Source organism: Nelumbo nucifera, chromosome 1, assembly GCF_055504915.1.
Source record: "Nelumbo nucifera cultivar China Antique chromosome 1, China Antique-T2T, whole genome shotgun sequence".
NCBI lineage: Eukaryota > Viridiplantae > Streptophyta > Magnoliopsida > Proteales > Nelumbonaceae > Nelumbo > Nelumbo nucifera.
Window position 1 is genome coordinate 125,685,919 of NC_142649.1, and position 7,378 is coordinate 125,693,296.

A 7,378-nucleotide genomic window follows, 5' to 3' on the forward strand; every position below is an offset into this window, starting at 1 on the left:
TTTAATGTTTTTTCCTAAACCTAGTTGAGGTGCATAAGCACTAATTATGCTATTGATTTCCTTACCTAAAATAAGTCCATTTAAATCTATTCTATCCCCAATTCTTTTAACATTTATAATTCAAATTTTCAAATCCTTATATACTATTATCATTACACGATTTCTATTATTCACATCTCCCGTCTATCATAATTTGTAGCCATCAATTTCGTTAGTTTTTTTTTCTTTTCATTTAGTTTCTTGTAGACATAAAATATTAACCTTTCTTCCCTTCATAATGTCTACAAATTTCATAATTTTTTATTAATGTTCTTATATTCCTAGTGATTAAACAAAATCGTGTTTATTGGACTAGCTTCTTTATCTACGATCGTCTAGAATGATGCGGTAACCCTTACCTTGACACCACTGTAGGGTGTTGCCATGGTGGGTCACTTATAGAGACAATCCTACCAAATTCTTGCCCACTTAAGTGGTGGGGTTATCTAACTCAACACACTTCCTTTATTCGGGCTTGGGATTGGAAGTGTAAGGCAATCTCACATTGGCGGAGTTACCTAAATGCAAAAAATGTTAAGTTGAAATTTGAATGTTAAATGCTAAATATAGCTACTTTCCAATTTTCCCCCATAGTTTCTTATTATAAGAAAAATTTATGTTAATTATAATTAACATTTATAAATTGATAATAGTCATTATTTTAAAATAAAATTAATATTAAAAAAAATAATGATAATAAAATAATAAAAATAATTAAATAATAGTAAATTATTATTTTACTAGTAAATACTATTATTATCATAAATAACAATTATTGTTTTAATTAATATTTTAGTATCATCATTTATTAAGTTTAATATAGTAAGAGTATGTTACTAATAATAAATAATGAATAAAATCTATGAAGGGTATTTTGGGAACAAATAATAAAAATGTTGTTAGGTTTGATGTCAAAAATCTAAAAAGTAAGATTTATTAAAGTAATAGAATGATGTCTAAAAAATTTTGCTTTCATAATAGTTGCTCTAAAATAAAAGCTTACATTACAATTGAGTCTTTGTTAGTTAGATAAACTTTAAAACAAACCTACATTTTAAGATTTTTTTTCCACATATGGTGCAACTTTGACTCCCCGTAAGGGGCAAGTTGCTATATGCAAGATTTAGTAGGTTATAGGGTTAGTGCTATACCCTCCCTTTGTGGAGGTGTGGGTTAAAACCCTCATAAGGGCTTTGGAATTGAAATCATGTTGTACTTGTTTTATTTTGATTGATTCAAATTAAAATAATATTCCGGGATCTCAATAAAATTTTTTATTTTTTGCATTTGATAGTGTTCTTTATAAAAACCACTTCACTGGTGTGATTCCCAAAGAGATTGGAAGTCTTAGAAAGCTGGAGCTATTGGATTTAAGGGATAACAGTTTGAATAAAACAATTCCAATAGAAATTGGAATGATTTTGTCATTGAAACTTTTGTGAGTCTTTTTATCACAAAATTATACATGTGTTTTACATCCTAGGATCTATCTACACTGACATGAATTGACTTTTTCTAATTCTTTATGTTTCAGGTTGCTTTGCAACAATAATTTTCAAGGCAGAATTTCAATTGTGTTTGAAAATCTCAATATGCTATCTGAACTACAATTTGATCAAAACCTTAAATCTGATGTGCTAACTGAAATTAGTTGTCTAAATAGAAAAGTTGGATACTGGTAAGAGAATTTATGCATTGCTTTTAACTTCTTCGAACACTACAAGAATTTCTTTATGCATGCCTATTTATGATTATATGGTTGTTTCACAAAAGGGATATTAACCTTATATCTTAACTAGTTCATAAGATTTTTTATGCAAGACTTAAATGACTTAAGATGGACTCATTTTCATTTAATTATATTTGAATTTTCTTATTAAGAGAACAATTCATTTAATACTCTTTTTATATGACTAATATGTTGATGAGACATTTTTTTGCAGCATTTGGGAGAGTAGTTTAAAACATCTTAAAAAAGTAGTTTAAAACTACTTTTCTATGACATATTACACGATATGTATTATATTTATATCATATCTCTTTTTCTTCTCAATAGCAATTACATAATAATAATAATAATAATAATAATAATAATAATAATAATAATAATAATAAGATGATGATGATGATGATGATGACGACAATGTATTTTAACTAATGAAATTCTTATTTTATTGTTAAGTTTTAAGTTTGCAAAAGGCTCTTTGCCTATCTATGGGGAGAAATGTTGTAATGATATATCGGGTGAGTACAAGCTCTCTATGATAGTTTTACCTTTAAGCACTAATTATTTCATGCTTTAGAGCAATAAAATGATCAATGTTTTTGTCACCATTTGGTTCAGAGAAACCATATATATCACAAAATGTACAAGAAATAGTAAACTTTGTACGCCGTAGACTACTACAAGAATCTAGTAACCTCCCTGCAATGCCTGCAAGCAGCAATGCAATTTCTGAATATGTTCCTACTATTCCAATTGCAAGAAGTAGTGGGGCTTTCCCTGCAGTACCAAATGCAAAGAAACAACAATACCCTCCACCTTCATGGTTGTCCTCTCCTTCAAATCCTCCTCTACACCAATCTGCTAGTGCTCCAGTTAAAGCCCCTCATAACCAACAACCATTAGATGATGGTTCATTTGGAGAACTATGGAAGTATGTTATTGTGGCATTGAAGACAATATTTCTTATTATTGTTGAAACCATGCTCTATAAATGTCGAAGCCAAGGAGTAACAACCATAACTCCTTGGAAGACTGAATTTAGTGGCCAGTTGCAAAAAGCATTCATCACAGGTAAGTTTGTTGTTCACAATTCATTATATATATATATATATATATATGTATGTATGTATGAAAAGAATGAAATACATTGACTTAAAAATACAGGGGCGCCAAAGTTGAACCGTCCAGAGCTCGGAACAGCTTGTGAAGATTTTAATAATATTATTGAAACTTTTGAATAATATACATTATTCAAGGGAACTCTATCTAGTGGTGTTGAGATTGCGGTTTTATCAACTGCAATTGTATTCTCTAAAGATTGGGCAAAGTACATGGAAAAGACTTATAGAAAAAAGGTCTATAAATTTTTTTATACAATTGATGGTTTATTTTGTTTATACATTAAACACTAGAATTCTAAAACTTTCTTATTTTCTATTTTCTATGACCTCACATTAGATTGAAATTTTTTCACGAGTGAACCATAAGAACTTTGTCAATTTTTTGGGATATTGCGAAGAAGAAGAGCTTTTCACAAGAATGATGGTATTTGAGTATGATCCTAATGGAACTCTATTTGAACATTTGTATGGTAATTTCCCAAATTATTTGAATAATTTGTTTATATATTATTGAGGAATACAAAAGACAAAAGTAAATAAGATTTATTCATAAATAAAAAAGATAAAAATTTTATTCATGTTTGCAAATAAATATTTTTATTCATTTTTACAGTTAAAGAATTTGAGCATCTCGATTGGAATGCTAGGATGAGAATTATTATGGAAATATCTTATTGTCTTCAATACATGCATCACGACTTGAATCAACCTGTAGCATATTCCAATTTGCAGTCTTCTTCTGTCTATTTGACAGATAATCATGCTGCTAAGGTACAAAAGTTTCAACAATACTCATTTCTAACTAGCATTTTTGTTGTTGTTTAAATGTTCAAATATTTTTAATCTTTTATTGACAGATTGGAGAGGTATGCCTCACAATAGATGCTCGATTCAAGTCAGAGACATTTGTTGAAGATGAATCAGAGCATTCCAAACTTCCTCCACTTGTTGATCTCGAAACAAATGTCTATAGTTTTGGAATGCTGCTAATAGAAATTATTTCAGGAAAGCTTCAATGTTCTGAAGAAGGGCCCCTTTTGAATTGGGTAAATTAACTAGTTTGTTAATATTTAATTAGTTATTTAGCAGAGTCTTAGTTTAACTAAATTTCTTTTTATTGCTTTTGATTATGTATTTTGATAAAATTAATGACATTTCTAGGCTTCTGAATACTTGGACGATAAGTGTAATATCAGCAAGATGGTTGATCCCATACTCAAATCTTTCAAAAATGATTAACTTGACAACATTTGTGAAGTAATTCTGGAGTGCATTAACCAGGATCCAAGGCAAAGACCCATAATGAGGGAGGTCACCTCAAAACTAAGGGAAGTGATTGCTATCTCACCAGAAGCAGCAACTCCAAGACTTTCACCACTTTGGTGGGCAGAACTAGAGATATTGTCCGTGGAAGGTATTTGAGGTCTAATTGAATCTTCTTTCTTCTCTCCTATCTCTCTCTCTCTCTCTCTTGCCCTACCTCTAGCTGGTATATTCATAAAGCTAGTTGTGAAAATCCTTTTTCCAACATACTCATATCTTATCAATTGTTAATTCTATATTGAGATTTTTTTCTCTTTTCTTGACTACTTCTCTACCACTTTGTAATAATTATTTTTAAGGTAAATTGTTGAAAACTATCCTAAAGTTTCTGGTGTTGAGATATTATTTTAGTAATATTGTTGAGACCTTTGAAGAATATACAATATTCAAGGGAACTCTATCTAGTGGTGCTAAGATTGCGGTTTTTTCAACTACAATTGTATCCTCTAAAGATTGGGCAAAGTGCATGGAAAAGAGTTATAGAAAAAAGGTCTATAATTTTTTTTTATACAATTGATGATTTATCTTGTTTATACATTAGACGCTCGAATTCTAATACTTTTTCATTTTTTATTTTCTATGTCCTCACATTAAATTCATACTCTTTCACGAGTGAACCATAAGAACTTTGTCAATCTTTTGGGATATTGCGAAGAAGAAGAGCTTTTCACAAGAATGATGTTATTTGAGTATGCTCCTAATGGAACTCTATTTGAACATTTGCATGGTAATTTCACAAATCATTTGAATAATTTGTTTATAAATTATGAGGAATATAAGACATAAGTAAATAAGATTTATTCATAACTAAAAGGGATAAAAATTTTTATTCATGTCTGCAAATAAATATTTTTATTCATTTTTACAGTTAAAGAATTTGAGCATCTCGATTGGAATGCTAGGATGAGAATTATTATGGAAATATCTTATTGTCTTCAATACTTGCATCACGACTTGAATCCACCTGTAGCACATTCCAATTTGTAGTCTTCTTTTGTCTATTTAACAGATGATCATGCTGCTAAGGTACAAAAGTTTGAACAATACTCATTTCTAACTAGCACTTTTTTGTTGTTTAAAGGTTCAAATATTTTTATTCTATTATTGACAGATTGGAGAGGTATGCCTCACAATAGATGCTCAATTCAAGTCAAAGACATCTGTTGAAGATGAATAAGAGCATTTCGAACTTCCTCCACTTGTTGATCCCGAAACAAATGTCTATAGTTTTGGAATGCTGCTAATAGAAATTATTTCACGACAACTTCAATGTTCTGAGGAAGGGCCCCTTTTGAACAGGGTAAACAAACTAGTTTTTTAATATTTAATTAGTTATTTATCAGAGTCTTAGTTTATCTAAATTTTTTATTATTGCTTTTGATTATGTATTTTGATAAAATTAATGACATTTCTAGGCTTCTGAATACTTGGACGATAAGTGCAATATCAACAAGATGGTTGATCCCACACTCAAATCTTTCAAAAATGATGAACTTGACATTATTTGTGAGGTAATTCAAGAGAGCATCAACTAGGATCCAATGCAAAGACCAACAATGAGGGAGGTCACCTCAAAACTAAGGGAAGTGATTGCTATCTCACCAGAAGCAGCAACTCCAAGACTTTCTCCACTTTGGTGGGCAGAACTAGAGATATTGTCCGTGGAAGGTACTTGGTCTAATTGACTATTCTTTCTTTGTAAGTTTCATCTCTCTTCTCTCCTATCTCTCTCTCTCTCTCGCCCTACCTTTAGCTGGTATATTCATAAAGATAGTTGTGAAAATCATTTTTCCAACATACTCATATTTTATCAATTATTAATTCTATATTGAGATTTTTTTCTCTTTTCCTGACTATTTCTCTACCACATTGTAATAATTATTTTTAAGGTGAATTGTTGAAAACTCTCCTAAAGTTTCTGGTTGTCATTGAAATTTTCCTTGAAGCTTGGTAATTTTAATAACCTCTCCTAAACTTTGTAACATAGTTGTTGCAAGTAGACCCCCTCTATTAGAATCTTTTAACAAGAGGCACAAAATGTCCAAAATACACATGTAATTACCATTTAGGCTGGTTTTTACAGAAAAAAAGAATACAAACCTTTTGAACAAATAAAAAGAAAAGAAAATTTGAAGTTGTAGCTTTACCTTTGAGTGATTGATATGAAGGGAAAATTTGAAAAATAAATCAATTTCAGATAAAGAGATTGGAAGGGTTTGGGGTAGCAATTCATATGAAGAGAAAATGTGGAAAATAAACATTTGGTCTATGGATATTTTGGACTTTTTATGCATCTTTTTAGAAGATTCTAAAGGTGGGGGGCAGGTCTATTTGCAACTATGTCAGAAAGTTCAGGGGAGGTTTGTACTTACCGAACTTCAAGGGAGGTTTCAGCAAGAACCTGAGACTTTAGGGGAGGTTTACACAATTTACCCATATTTTTATTTGATTCCTTTCTATTTTTCCCGTCGCCAATGCATTGAAGGTTTCACACGAGGGTATCTCCTCTTGATCTGTACTTAACTTTGAGAGGAGAGACTCTGATGTTAAAAATGATAAGAAAGTATTGAAATCTCTGCCTTTCATCGGTTGTCACTTCAACTTGTAAATTGTTTCTTATAAATAAAATTGTTGGGGATCGTAAGTTATTTAAAATCTTGCAAAAACTTTGCAAAATTCAATCTATTTTTTTCATGATTTTCTCCGAATAAATTGTACTTGTTCTTGCTAATACCTAGCGACCTTTAAATATGAGAGGGCCGCCATGCTAAAGCCTAAGGTGCTTAAGTATTTGTCATGAACATTAGTGCATTAACCTATCTTACATGTGCAGGCTATTGGCTGATACCGAGAAGCCCGTGTATTTGTAGACGTTTTGGTATCTCTATATTGCTGACGCTGGACATGATGCCTAAGTCATTTCTGTAGCATATAGTGAAAGAAACCTGTAATTGCTTAACCATGTGAATTTCTTTCTCTTCACGTGATTTTTGATTTTTTTAACAATTCGGATTAAAATGTCTTCGGTGTGAAAAGAAATATAATGAACAAAACCCTTTTTTTTATCTTTTTTTAGAGAAAATAACGGAGTTTTCATTAAAGAACAGAGGCACATGAGATCATGGAATTATTATAAATTCTTCAACCCTTTTGGAAACCATCTTAGCTT

General features: G+C 30.6%; 1 pseudogene; it reads left to right on the forward strand.

Moving 5' to 3' along the window:
- Positions 1-382: 382 nt before the first annotated feature.
- Positions 383-7,137, forward strand: LOC109115594 (protein MALE DISCOVERER 2-like; annotated as a pseudogene).
- Positions 7,138-7,378: the final 241 nt, after the last annotated feature.